The following is a 15,541-nucleotide window of genomic DNA, read 5'->3' as shown; positions in this document are numbered from 1 at the left end:
GAGCTTCTTTATTATAACCGCATGTCGGCGAAATGTACGAGCTCAGATCGGTGCATGTGAGTTAGTTCGTTGTATATTTCTCTCATATTGCTTTGTTTGCTATCTATGGCACCCGTGGTTTTTATCCGATTTGGGATTGTCCAAGTTAATATCTTGTGCACATTTATTTTGGTTTTCTCACTGTATTTGCTTGTTTCCCTATTTCGCATTGAACTCGGTTGTGACCGAGATCCCTTTTTTGTATCAAACTAGTGTTAGAGCAAAGTTCGGAAAAATGGAAGATTCATTTAGGGGTATGTTCAAGCTAATCGGCTCCAACTACTTAGTGTGGAAGTCGAAGATGAGAGATATGCTTGTATGCAAAGATCTGTGGTTGCCAGTACAGTTCGGAAGTAGAAGGCCAAACAAGATTGATGCATCGACTTGGGAAGTGTTGCATCTAAAGGTTGTTGCATACATCAAGTGTTTTATAGACATACAACTTCGATTATGAGAACAAGCCAATTGTCCTATGGAAGAAGATCGGCATAATGTTTGAAAACAAAAATGTCTTCAGAAAGATCGTGAGACTCCGGTATCAGGATGGCTCCAGCCTAGTGGAGCACCTGAATGTCTTCCAAGGACTCATCAACCAAACCACCTCTCTAGAAGTACCTTTAGCCGACGAGGTATTAACACTTTTATTGTTGGGATCCCTTTTGGACAGTTGGGAGACACTTGTTGTCACACTCGGACTTCTCGGACAAGAAGGGAAGCATCTAACTCTAGAGAAGGTGAAGTCGAGCTTGCTGAATGAGGAAGCTCGTCGGAAGGACAAGAAGGCAATTTCCGAACTGAAGGCCCTAGTCATGGAAAGTGATACACATAGAGGGAGAGGCCGCAATCAAAGTCCCTATAACCGAGAGAAGTTGGGGATGCGGTTGAAGTCAAGGGGAAGGCAAACGTGTTTTTACTATGGAAAGTCGATGCACTTCCAGAAGAATTGTCGACACTTCCGAAAGGAGAAAAGGGGAACCGAAAATGCTAACTCGAAGAAGAGTTCGATTGAAAAGGAACGTCTACAATCGCGACAAGTGAGGAGGAACTACTGCTCATAAGTGAGTAGAACGAACTGAACCTTGTCAATGATGAATCAACATGGGTAGTCGATTTAGGTGCGTCGTTTCACGTAACCCTTGACAGAAAGTGCTTCTCATCCTACAAGGCGGGAGACCATGGCCTTGTAAGGATTGGAAATGAAGGTGCATGTCAAATTGTTGGCATCAGAGATGTGTGCCAGATAACGTTGACTAAGTGTCGACTGGTACTGAAAGATGTCCAACACATTCCGAAGGTTTGATTGAACTTGATATAACTGAACGGCTGGATGACGAAGGCTGCTCATAAGTGAGTAGAACGAACTGAACCTTGTCAACGATGAATCAACATGGGTAGTCGATTCAGGTGCGTCATTTCACCTAACCCCTGACAGAAAGTGCTTCTCATCCTACAAGGCGGGAGACCACGGCCTTGTAAGGATTGGAAATGAAGGTGCATGTCGAATTGTTGGCATTAGAGATGTGTGCCTGATAACGTTGACTAGGTGTCGACTGGTACTGAAAGATGTCCAACACATTCCGAAGGTTTGATTGAACTTGATATAACTGAACGGCTGGATGACAAAGGCTACAAAGGGAGCCTATAGTGGCCCGAGCACGGAAGACGAACACACTGCTTAATGCACGCTCGGATATGTCGATTGGAAGCTAATGTGGCAGTCGACTCCGACAGTGTCGACGAGCTGTGGCACGAGAGGTTGTGTCACATGAGTGAGAATGGGATGCAAAGACTTGCCGATGACAACTCAAGAACGTGCAACTCAAGAAGTGCATTGATTGCTTGGCAGGCAAACATAACAAAACCTCCTTCCGAACTAGGCCCCCCACTAGGAAGAAAATGTCGTTGGAACTCGTGCACACTGACGTGTGTTATGTCGACACCAAGTGTCATGTTGGCTCACAATATTTTGTGACCTTCATTGATGACTGCAGTCGGAAGTTGTGGGCTTCTGCCCTCAAAACCAAGGACTAGGTATTGTTGGTCTTTAGAGAGTTCCAAGCGAGAGTTGAACGAGAAACTAGTCGATGATTGAAAGCAGTTAGAGCCAACAACGGTCGTCGGTGGAGAACCGAGGATAGTTCAAACAATGTTGTCGAGCAAAGGGAATCTAACTCGAGTACACCGTTGTCGCGTTGATACGCGCGTGCGTGGAGAACGAGGCGGGACCACGGGGGCCTCGGACCGAGGAATGGCCGAATGAGGGGAGGGGAAGGAAATTAACGATGCAATTCTCACGCGCTCAGACCCACAGAATCACAGGAATTGCAACTAACTACAGAATGCGAGATGGAGACAGAACGAATGCTTATGTATATATAAATCAAGTGTTACAACCGGCAAGCCGACGAGTGATAGACTCCGACGCCTGCACACACACACACACAACGCGAGATGGAGATTCTGCCGGTAGCACTCGGGCGTCTTAATGAATTCGACGAGAGCAAGTATGACGGGGAGTGGCTCCAGATCGGCGGCTTCCTGAAGACAATGACATCGGACGCGGCGTGGACAAAGGAAGAGACCAACCGGATTCAGAAGAAAGCGTACCAATTCTTCCTACGGGACAGGAGCATATGGAAGCACCCGAAGAAGAGAAACGGCATCCCGCTCCGAGTGGTGGTGAGGAAAGAAGAGCGAGAAGAATTGCTGACGGCATACCACGAGAATCCCTGGGCCGGACACCAGGGGACGTGGGCCACATTTGAGAAGCTAAAGGGGAAGTACTGGTGGTCGGGACTATATCGGGACGTGCATCGGTTCATGACGACTTGCGAAAGCTGTCAGGTGCACTCCATAGTTCGACATCGGGATGAGCTTCACCCGACCTACCCTCCGACCGTCCACTTTAAGTGGATGGTGGATCTGGTGACGATGTCGATGGGGGTAGGGCAGATGCGGTACCTGGTGTTGGCTCGGGAGGACCTGACGAACCAGGTGGAAGGCCGAGCGTTGTAGAACAAAACGACTGTGGCCGTGTGCCGATTTCTGATCGAAGAAGTGGTATGCCGATACGGGTGTGTAGGAAAGATCGTGGCCGACCGCGGAGAGTTGGGTGCGCGAGAGGCGGAAGAGCTGTTTGACTGGCTAGGGATTAAACTCTCGCTCACCACAGCGTACAATCCGGAGGCTAACGGGAAGGTGGAATGCGGACACGGGCCAATCGTCAAAGCGTTAGTACGGGTGTGTGGAGGCCAAGTCAGGAACTGGTCGCGACATTTACCCTATGCGTTGTGGGCGGACCGAACTACGGACAGTTCAGTAACCGGGTTTATGCCGACAGAGCTAATGTATGGGCAGAACCCGATCATGCCAACGGAGCAGACAATCTCCTCATGGGCCACGGTGGATTGGAAAGATGAGATGAGCCGGGAGGAGCTGTTGGCGACACGGATTCGGCAGATGGAGCGAAGACCGGAGGGCGTAGACCGAGCCGCAGAGAAGCTACGAGTGGCAAGGGTAAAGAACAAAGGACGGTTCGACCGGACTCACCGACTGAGACCAAGGAAGGTCGAGGAAGGCGATTGGGTTCTAGCGTATGACAGTAGTCTCGACAACCAGCATCGGGCAATGCGGAAGTTTGCAAGGAGATGGTTCGGGCCTTATGTGGTGACAAGCGCCAACGACAATGGGACCTACCATCTCGCGGAGCTCGACGGGACAAGGATGGCGGTACTAGTGGCGGGGAAAAGGATCAAAGCATTCAAAAAGTGGCACGAGGCTGAACTGGACCCGGACAACCTAGATAGCAACAACAACCGGCTCGGAACAGATGCCGATCCGGAAGACGGAGGATAAGCTAGGGCCGGTCTTCTCCGACAAGAGTCTAATTTTCGCGCATACCGGTGGATGCGCGGTTAGGTGGGGGCGGATGTCGTGGAGAAAACCATCCCTAGGCGGAAACTAGGTATAACGTGTGTAAACCGGCCCTAAAAAATTATAAAAAATTGAAAAAAATTGAAACAAAATTGAAAACAATTAGAAAAAATTACTTTAAGCATGAACTCAATACATTATATCGAATTGTGATGAAAATTATGGTTTTCTAGATGAACTCAAGCACAATTTATTATTATTATTATTTTTTAAATCCAGTAAAAAAAACTTTGAGCAAGAATTCAATACATTGTATGGAATTATGATGAAAACTCTATTTTTTACATCAACTCGATATAACATATCGACTTAATGTTTAAAATCTTGTTGTTTCTCAAATAAAAGAGGTTTTTTAAACATGAACTTGAATCGTACTAAAATGTTTGTTTTAACAAGAGAAAAAGATGCATATCGATAGTGCAAACAAGTATGTTGTACAACAAGATACTTTATGGTGAACATGTGCATCATTGATTAACAAAAAACTATTAATAATTGTGTTGATGGTAATTGAACCTTGCAAATGCCATTTACATGGTCCATAAAGTGTTCGCGTGGTTCTTAATCACTACTTAATGTTAATCTTTATAGTTGGAACGAAGGATGACAACACAAGTATAACTCAAATGACAAGGAAACTTGCAAGAACTCAAGATGGGGATATTAATAGCTACACATGTAGATGGCCATGACCTAGGGTACCAATTCTGCATTGGTAAAGTTTTGGACGTGATGATGTATTAAACGCTTGTAATACATCTATCATTGACATTAATGAGGTGGATATCATTATGTATGACTTTACACAAACAAAAGTTGGATGTATAAGGACAACAACGATATGCATAATAAAAGAGATATTAGCAAGTCTAGAAGATATCTCAGATTGAAGGCGAAAAAGATTTATTGCACAAAATTTGGAGATACCATTTGGTGAAGACAATGATTTGATTGGTACATTGGAAGATGAGGAGGAAGAGTCACAATTGTATATTATCTATAGTAGTGATTCTCATGAAAAGAATGATGATAGTCATGCAAATAACTCCCAAATGTATTTGTTGTGCAACTATATGTAACAAATTTAGACAACATTTTATCGAATGGAATAAAAACATTCATTGTTTTGAAATATTCTACTTTGATTTCTTTAAGATCTAAAAACTTATTAGTTGTCATTTTTCTTTAAAAATCCACAAAGTTACTTTTCATATTTTACCCAAATTTGGCATTTTTCAATTTTACCAAATGGTGAAATTTTCAACTTTTTCATCAAGTTTTAGAGAACATGTGATACTAGTATCAAGATGTTTTGTGAAATGGCAAAAAAAACCCCAAAATCAAACGGAATATTCCTTATCCTTCCACTTGTGCGCTGTCGAGGTATTTCTCGCGGATGCGTGGAACGAGGCGGGACCCCGGGGTCTTGTACCGAAGAGCAAGAGAAAAAAGGAGAGGGGAAGAGACCCACAAGGTGCGAGCGTAGATTCACAGGGACACGACCCTTCAACACAGAGACACGAGTGCGACAGCGACACAGAGAGACACGAATGTATGTAAAATATATATAAACAAGACAATCAACAGGAAGCACGAAGTCGGTTACAACCGAACAGGCCGGCGAACAGATGCCGATGCCTGTTCGTAAACGCACAGTAAGGAAAGAGTAGGTTGGAGGTGCTGCCAGAAGCACTCGGGCATTCCTCAGAGCAGCGCGAGCCTCCCGAAACCTGCACAGCAAGAAGCTACGGAGTTTGCGAGCGAGAGAGAGAGAGAGAGAAAGAGAGAGAAGCCTTCCGCCCACAGACCGACAACACTTCGTCCTCGACTCTCTGCGATCCCCATTCCCCTCCTCGTCTCCCTCCTTTTATAGGCAAGGAAGGAGTCGTTTCCTATTAACTTCCTACCTACCGAATCTACCTACCTAGGATCGTGCATGAAGAGCCGGTTCCTACGCTCCGGTGCACTGATTCCGCTTGTGGACGGTTTTCTTCACGACATCCGCCCCCACCTAACCGCGCATCCACCAGCATGCGCCCAATTGAGCTGGGACGGAGAAAACCGGTCCAGTCTTCATTCCCCGCCCGTCGGTTCTTCCTCGGTTTCGGATCGTTCGTCGTTGCGGTCCAGGTCAACCGGATCCGGCTCGTCGTCGTGACGCTTCTTGAACGCTTTGATCCGCTTCCCAGCTACCGGTATCGCCATTCTCGTGCCGTCGAGTTCCGCCAGATGGTACGTCCCGTTGCCGTTGGCGCTTTGTACCACGTAAGGCCCGAACCACCTTCTTGCGAACTTCCGTGTCGCTCGGTGCTGGTTGTCGAGGTTGCTGTCGTAGACTAGCACCCAGTCGCCTTCCTCGATCTTCTTCGGTCAGAGCCGGTGCGTCCGGTCGAACCGGGCTTTGTTCCTCGTCCTTGCCACCCGAAGCCTTTCCGCAGCCTGCTCCACGTCCTCCGGTCTTCGCTCGAGCTGTCGTATGCGCGCCGCCAACAGTTCCTCCTAGCTCATCTCGTCTTTCCAGTCCACGGTTGCCCATGAGGAGATCGTACGTTCCATCGGCATGATCGGCTTCTGCCCAAACATGAGCTCTGCCGGCATGAATCCGGTTACCGAACTGTGCGTAGTTCGGTCCGCCCACAACGCGTAAGGCAACAGCCGCGGCCAGTTCCCGACTTGACCTCCGCATGCCCGAACTAACGCCTTGACGATCGGTCCGTGTCCGCGCTCCACCTTCCCATTCGCCTCCGGATTGTACGCAGTGGTAAGCGAGAGCTTGACTCCTAGCCGGTCAAACAGCTCCTCGGCCTCTTCGACGTCCAACGCCCCGCGATCAGCCACGATCTTCCCGACGCACCTGTACCGGCATATCACGTCCTCGATCAGGAACCGACATACGGCCGCGGTTGTTTTGTTCTGAAGGGCTCGGCCTTCCACCTGATTCGTCAGATCTTCCAAAGCCAGGACCAGATACCGCATCTGTCCTACGCCAATCGGCATCGTCACCAGATCTACCATCCATTTGAAGTGGATGGTCGGAGGGTATGTAGGGTGAAGCTCGTCCCGATGCCGGACTATGGAGTGCATCTGACAGCTCTCGCAAGTTGTCACGAACCGATGCACGTCCCGGTACAGTCCCGACCACTAGTACTTCCCCTTTATCTTCTCGAACGTGGCCCACGTTCCACGGTGTCCAGCCCAAGGGCTGTTGTGGTAGGTCGTCAGCAGCTCCTCCTGTTCTTCCTTCATCGCCACCACCCGGAGCGGGACGCCGTTCCTCTTCTTCGGGTGCTTCCATAAGTATCCGTCCCGGAGAAAGAATCGGTATGCTTTCTTCCGGATCCGGTTGGTCTCGTCCCTCGTCCATGACGCATCCGGCGTCATTGTCCTCAAAAACCCACCGATCTGTAGCCACTCGCCGTCGTACTTGCTCTCGTCGAAGCCGTTAAGTGCCGGAGTGCTCGCCCCATCGGTCGTCACGTACGCCGCCTCGAAGAAGTCCACGCCGACTTCTTCGTCCTCCGAAACCATGTCGCCCTCGTCATCAAACCTCGCCCTCGAAAGCATGTCGGCCATGGCGTTGTCTTTTCCGGAAATGTGTCGTATTTCCAGGTCCAGGGACTTGATGTACGCTATCCACCTGAGCATCGCCAGGTCTGGTGTCGCGCATCCGGAAACGATACCCCAGAGTTCGCGATAACTACTTCTGTCCCGATCAGGTAGTCTTTGTCGGCCTTTACTGCCGAAACGATACCCCAGAGTTCGCGTTTAACCTGGGCGTACCCTCGTTGTCGCTCACTGAGGACCTTCGCGCCGAATCGGATCGGGAACCAAATGCCGTCCCCGTCTTCTTGGTTGACGACCCATCCGATCCCGATCGGACTCGTATCCACCGTTATGTATACTGGGGTACCCTTCTCGTAGACAGCCTTCCGGAGCGCCGGTGCTGCCGCAAGAGCTTCCTTCAGCTTCCGGACCGACTCCGTGTGCTCGTCTTGCCACTCGAATTTTCGCCCTTTCTTCAGCAACCCGTATAGCGGCTCCGCAACGTGGGCATAATGCGGGATCCATATGTGGTAGAATGTGCATGCCCCCAGGAACCTCCGAACTTCCGTAACCGAGCTACAGTCGGTCTTCATCGCGGAGATGGCTTCTACCTTTGCCGGAGACGGCTTCCGGCCATATGGTCCACATAGGTGTCCGACCACCAGGAATTTTGATTGCCCGAAGGCCAATTTCTCCCCGGAGAAGGTGAGCCTTGCATCCTCTAGCCTTTGTAGCACTTTCTCGCAGTCGTCGATGTGTGTTGCCACGAATCGCCGACATCCGTCCGGTCCGAGTGTTGTGTCCTTCTCTTCTACCGGGCATCCCTTGATCGGAATGTCGTCTAGAAATGGCATGGTGATGTCTGGGATGCAATCCCTCAGTACCTTGTTCAATGCATTCACCATGTGGGCCACCGAGTTGGTCCCTCCTTGTGGCAGGGTACACATTCGCACTAGGCCGAGGGGAGTTCGCATCGTCGTAATGTCTCTGCTCTCCACGGCTAGCTGGAACTGGTCGTACCCCGAGTACAGATCACTGACCGAGTAAATCGACCTTCCGGCGAAGGCCTCCGCGAACTCGTCTATGGTCGGTCCGATTCCTGCGTTCCAAATGGTCACTCTGTTGACCAGCTGCAGGTCCTGAATGAAGCGCAATGTTCCGTTTTTCTTTGGTACGGTAAACTATCGGTTCGAGTATGGGGCGCTCGACGGTTCGAGAATGCCCATATCGACTTTCTGGCTCAATAGCTGCATCAACTTCGGGATGTGAGCTCTCGGTACTGGAATCGGCTTGAGATTCCACGGCACATGCGGTACCGTGAATATCACCATCGGCTCCACGATTGTCGGGTCTACGCACCCGATCTCTTCCTGTGAGAATGCGAAGGCTTTCCCGTGCCTTCCGAGCATTCTCCGAAACCGGTCTTCCTCCGCCGGCAGTAGGAACCCGCCCCCACCGATTTTGAGCTCCCGGAGCGTTCCGTCGGTGAAGGTGTGTCCTATGCAGACCGGATCTCACAAACTGGGGTCTGACGCAACCCCTCTGATCCGGGACCTGCTGCCCTCTAGTAAGGGTGCCGCGACTGGCCTTACCTTCCGGTCCACAGTCTTGTACTTCGTGCTAACTCGGGCCGTCCGATCCGACCCGAGCCCCCGACTAAAGTTCGCGATGGCTTCATACATCTCTTCGGAACATACCGGTATCGTCCGGTCTTCGTTAAGGTCTTCTCCGGCTACCTTCCTCAGCATTCCCAAGGTGTCGTCGAAGGAGACCGCCTCCACGGCTCCGTTGATTTCCTCGTCCGGGCCGAGAACTCCGCATGCTCGAAGTCGCACTTCCGCCCTTGTCTTTTCTCGGCCAACGATGCCGACTATCATACACCCTCCGTTGTTGGAGAAGCAAAATTTCCTACCTATCATAAAGGGTTTCTTCGGTTTCGGTTCTATCGTACAGTCGTGGGGTCTTTCCCGAGTGCCCAGGCTGTCTCAGCCCCACGCCTTGGCAGCCCTCTCTAAAAATCCTCTCGGTTCTCGCCACCGAGGGAGTCGCGGTTTCGCTCGTGGTTCGGCCGCACCGTCAGAAATTGGACCGAATGGCGCTCGTCCTTGCTCTTGACCCTCGCGTAGGCCGAACCGTTGTCCAGCACTTTGGTCTCCATTCTCGCCGCCGTGACGTATGGTTCCCCTAATATGACTGGGTGCGAGGATGTGTCCTGTACGAAGAAGTGTTGGTCAATCTCGACGTCGCCGATCTTGACTCGCACGTTCGGGCAGGCCCCATGCAGTTCCTCGGTGGCGCGCGTCGCCGCCCGTATCTTCCACCCGTGCTTGGTGTTGATCGGCCACTTTCCCTTCTTATAGAAGTCCATGGACATCAGGTTTATTTCCGAATCGTGGTCCACCAATGCCACCACCGGTTCCTGAACATCTCCGATCTTTATCGGGGTCTCTGTGGTCGCTCGGGCCCAGTGTGTCCTCGAATAGTGGCTCTCCACCCACTCATCTTCCAGCGCCATGTCGTCGATGTGCGTCGTCCGCACCTCCACCGGTCTTTCCGGTTCCGTCTCCGTCGACAGCCTCTTCCGTTTCACCAGGTCCACAATGGAGTCGTGGAACTCCTTTTTGGCGATCCCTAACACCTCCCGCAATGACAGCTCCACTTTGCTGTCGAGGATCCGTTCTTCTAGGACCTTTCGTAGGTCCGTGGTCCTTTCTATTTCCGTCCCCAATCGGTATCCGCCCTTCCTGGGGTTATCTTGCGCGCTGGACCCACCGGCTTCGTTCCGTCGTTGCCCGAATCGGGTCTCGTATCGTTGTGAGGGCCCGGCCGCTCTGGCTTTCCCCACTCGTTTGTGTTCTACCAGAGCCTCGTAGTTCCGACAGGCGGCTTCTACGAAGCCCGTCTTCTCCTCGACCGGGTCGCTCCACCCGGTTATTTCCCGGACCCGTCTCTCAGCGCGGTCCGTTTCATCTTTCCTCAGTCGTGCGCGGGCGAGGCCTTCCAGCATTGCCGACCAGAATCCGTCTTTGCTCTCCTTTTGGGCCTCGCTGCCCCCGACCCGAATACCGGCCGACGCCGAGTAGTGGATGGCCTCCACGTGTCGGGCCGCTGCCTCTTCCAACAGTCTCTTCATACCTCCTCGCCCGTCGTTTCGGTTTAGGGCCCTCCTGGTGTCACCGACGTGCACCCGACCTTCCCACAGGTACACCACCCGGTTCCTCAACGCCTCTGCGAAATTGCCGCAGTCCTTCCGAATGTGGCCGACCTCGTCGCACCACATGCACCTGTTCCCTGCTGCCGGTCGTCGGTCACGAGCCGGTTCGCCGCCTTCCCTTCGAGTCTGGGCGATCTGGAGATCCTTTATCGCCCGCGTCAACTCCTCCAGCGCTGCTCCTCCGGACGAGCCATTGACCATGCCGGTTGAAGCCGGTCGAAGCCGGACTGGTTTCGAGCCATTCCCGGGTTTCTTCCCTTCGCACTTGCGGTGCCGGTTCAAGCCTCCTTGCTGTGACCGAGCCCGCACCGGCCGCCCCGTTGTCAGCCCATTCTCGCCGTTTGTCGAAACGGCCACAGACTCTCTTAACCGCAGCCCAGTCGGTTGTCAGCCTGTCTTCGGTTTCCAGCAAGGAGCCGACTTGATCCCGGTCCCGCTCGTCCACCGACTTGACGAACAGTAGGACCCGGCTCGTATCCAGAACAGTTCGGTCAAGCGCCGAAAGGCGCGCAAAGCATTCTTCGAACTACCGGAGGAGTGCCGATGCGTTTCTTCCCTTGCCGGGGGACTCCACCCATTCCATGAAGTCCCGTTTCGAAAGCCGGAGTGCGTCGTTCAACCCGTATTTTTCTAGGAGTCGGCCTTCGAACTCCTCCCAGGTACGGCTCTCCGCCCGCACCTCGAGCACCTCCGCATGGATGCTCGGCATCGCCACTCGAGGAAACCCGGCAAGACGCCTCTCTTCCGGAATGTCCCGCATCAACATTTCTGCCCCGTAGGACGCCAAATACTTCGTGGCATCCTTTCCGCTGAACCGGCCGATCGTACCGACGACCGCCTCAATGGCTCTGTTGAGGGCGCTGCTGCCCTCGCGTGCACTCAATATCCGATCCACGGCCGAAGCCATGGCCCCTGCAAGATCTGACCCCTTCATCTTCTGCTCTTCTGCCGCCTCCTTCACGTCAGGTTCACCAAGATGTCGAGGTATTCCTCGCGGATGCGTGGAACGAGGCGGGACCCCGGGGTCTTGTACCGAAGAGCAAGAGAAAAAAGGAGAGGGGAAGAGACCCACAAGGTGCGAGCGTAGATTCACAAGGACACGGCCCTTCGACACAGAGACTCGAGTGCGACGGCGACACAGAGAGACACGAATGTATGTAAAATATATATAAACAAGACAATCAACAGGAAGCACGAAGTCGGTTACAACCGAATTGGCCGGCGAACAGATGCCGATGCCTGTTCGTAAACGCACAGAAAGGAAAGAGTAGGTTGGAGGTGCTGCCGGAAGCACTCGGGCATTCCTCAGAGCAGCGCGAGCCTCCCGAAACCTGCACAGCAAGAAGCTACGGAGTTTGCGAGCGAGAGAGAGAGAGAGAGAGAGAAGCCTTCCGCCCTTAGACCGATAGCACTTCGTCCTCGACTCTCTGCGATCCCCATTCCCCTCCTCGTCTCCCTCCTTTTATAGGCAAGGAAGGAGCCGTTTCCTATTAACTTCCTACCTACCGAATCTACCTACCTAGGATCGTGCATGAAGAGCCGGTTCCTACGCTCCGGTGCACCGATTCCGCTTGTGGACAGTTTTCTTCACGACAGCGTGATCCTTCCACTTGTGAACGCAAACGTGTTTAAACCGACTCTATATCAATTCACTTAAAAGTTAGAAGTGTGGATAAATGACAGGACTGAGTATTTCTTTTTTTCAGAGGTGAAGCATGGGAATTTCCCCTTGCCTTATTCTAATATCGATCAAACAGTAAACTAAAAGAAGAATTAAGAGATTCTATTAAAAATCAGATCCAAGTGGTTAGGTCAATCCAGCACTAATTTCTCAAAGTGAGATTACTGACAAACATAATAGTTCCCGATCAAACCCAACAAGACATTGTTGATGTGATCAAAGTCAACTTACCTTAACTATCAAGGCATTGATGGATCCATCAAGGAACCAAGCATTGGATTGATGAATTATTTAGGAACAAGCCACGAGTCCTCGTTCTAGGGAACAATATAGCAGATTAAAGAAAAGGCAAAAAATCAATTCTATGTGTTCACCAAATCCATTTTTATGTCTTATAGGGTCCAAAAGCCATCCTTTTCCATTTAGTCTCCTGGATCTGGCTTTTCATTTGAAGCTTCAAGTAAGGCTTCATATTAAGACGCTTCAAATTGCATACAGACATTAAATTATTTGCAATTACTCTATAATATATATGTATATATATGTAATTAGTATTTTCTAAACAGATTTTGCAACTCATTTGAAGGGCAGACTTGAATACAGATCAGAATCTCAAAGAATAGGCAAAGGGGATTGTTAACTCTTAGGTTGTCGGCCGGTAACAGGGATGATAGCGAGAAAGTTTTCTTTTTTCTTTATATTGTTCAAGACAACATGGTCCAACCGTACGTTGGGCTTCCAGATGCTTAGACCAAGATGTTTTCTCCATTTCTTCTTGATGTAATTAAGCCTCTTATCCAACCAGCAGCAAAAAGATCACCATTGTACATCAAAGAAAGACCCATGTTTGGGATGTAAATTTTAGAGGAGAATCTGTTCCTGTTATCTCAGCTTCTGCTATTCCAAACATAATGAAAACTCATGCACCTACATATTTGGTTCTCGTTAAGGATGTTAATGCATATGAAATTGAAACGAAGTTCTCTACATTTCACAAAGATAGGGCCTGACAAGCTTTCTTGAGCATTATCCGTTCTCAAAGTCTTCGTCATATGAGTTACCTTCCTCTAAAAGGCCCAAGGATCATGCAACTGATTTGATCTCAAGATTATGAATCTGGGAGGCAAGATAGCATAGAACCTAACAAATGTGAAACAGCTAAGGGCCAATAGTCCTTGGTGCAAGGAGCCACAGCTTGTACACCAATGGATCATCATATGATCAACCTAGTTAGCATTGGATTCTATTGTGTGGAGGTGTGAATATCCAATCAAAAGAGTCGAGCCTTAGAAAGTCACTTTAGTTAGGCCCTACATAAAATTCAAGTAAAAGGTATAATTGAGTGGATAGGTTAGAAGCTAATGCATTTTTTTTAACAAGGTTACTCTTTGGTGGCATGAGAAAGATTGCCTTGTTCAAACAACATTCTCAAGACTGCCTTGTTCAGACTGCCTCGAAATTTGATTTTAGAGAGGAAGAATTATGTTAAAAAGCAAAAACCCCAGGGAATCATAACTGATTTACTCTCTTTTCTGGTGTACTCATTGGAATAGTGTGGGAGCTCTATGTATGACTTTTAGAGATGAATAAGCTTAAATTTCTCATGGGTTCAGGGCTTACTTTACATTAATTATCAATAAAAGAAATATTGAGAAGCACAAACCTTTGAAGGTCAACATGGTGTCAAATTCTTTGTGCAATAGAAATCTAGCTCTCTGGATGTGGAATTAAGTCATTAGTTAATAGGAAATTGTAAGGAAATCTTTATTTAGAAAACTACCCCAGTGGTGAGATAAGCACAATCAGTGTTTCAATTGTGATTTTACAGCTCTCTGAGGTTCCTTAGGCCAGTCTCAGATGAATCACATTAAACGAAATGGTTGGCATATATGTAACAAGAGAAAACCAAATCATCAATAAGTATCTAGAGAAGAATCAACTTTTACTCAGACTAAACCATGCTCATCTCTCTATATATACCAGGAGAAAACCAAAATCGTCTTATTTGTACAATGAAAGTCTAGTATACATTCAAAACATAACCAAACCAAAATTCTCCCTCGACATATACCACGAGGAAATTCAAAGCTTCTCACTTATTAGACTGTTGAAGAGTGTCTTGTACACATTCAGAACCTTAAACGAACCCAAAATAGTCAATCAATACATACCTGTGTAACGTGTTATAGTATATTGTAGACTGTAGTAGGAACTTTGAAGAGGACTAAGGTGTTAGGACTCAAGAGTTAGGAGTTAGTATGAGGACAGAGGTAGCGCAGGAGAGAGTATGTACTGTAGTCTATGAAGGCATGCAGAAGAGAGAGTCAGGAGGCAAGAGTCAATACTTAGACTTTAGGATTGGATTTTTATTTTTAAATCTAAAAACCTAAAAACCAAACCTCTAAACCGAAACCGATAAACTGATAAGCCTTTAAACCGTTGTCGTGAAGAAAACCGTCCACAAGCGGAATTAGTGCACCGGAGCGTAGGAACCGGCTCTTCATACACGTACGCCTTATGTTGTACATAGAAGATCCTAGGTAGGTAGATCCGGTAGGTAGGAAGTTAATGGGAAACGGCTCCTTCCTTGCATATAAAAGGAGGGAGACGAGGAGGGGAGAGGGGGATCGCGGAAACAGAGAGGACGAAGTGTTGTCGGGTTGTCGGTCGAAGGCTTTTCTCTCTTCCATACTCTCCGTAGCTTCTTTCTGTGCAGGTTTCGGGAGGCTCGCGCTGCTCTGAGGAACACCCGAGTGCTTCCGGCAGCACCTCCAACCTACTCCTTTCTTTCTGAGCGTTTGCGAACAGGCATCGGCATCTGTTCACCGGCCTGTTCGGTTGTAACCGACTTCGTGCTTCTTGTTGTTTGTCTCTGTTAATATATACATACATACCTTCGTGCCTCTCTGTGTTTGTTTCCCTGCTTGTGTCTTCGTGTCGAAGGGCCGTGTCCCAGTGGATCTACGCTCGCACGTAGTGGGTCCTTTCCCTCTCCTTTCTCTATTGCTCTTCGGTACAAGACCCCCAAGGTCCCGCCTCATTCCACGCATCCGCGAGGGATACCTTGACATCTTGGTGAACCCGACGTGAAGGAGGCGGCAGAAGAACAGAAGATGAAGCGGTCGGATCTT

Source organism: Azolla caroliniana, unplaced genomic scaffold (genome assembly GCF_043228905.1).
Source record: "Azolla caroliniana isolate FFs.n. ecotype wild unplaced genomic scaffold, voAzoCaro1.0.p SCAF_2, whole genome shotgun sequence".
NCBI classification, from domain to species: domain Eukaryota; kingdom Viridiplantae; phylum Streptophyta; class Polypodiopsida; order Salviniales; family Salviniaceae; genus Azolla; species Azolla caroliniana.
The sequence above is the reverse complement of the archived record's forward strand: the minus strand, read 5'-3'. Positions refer to the sequence as shown.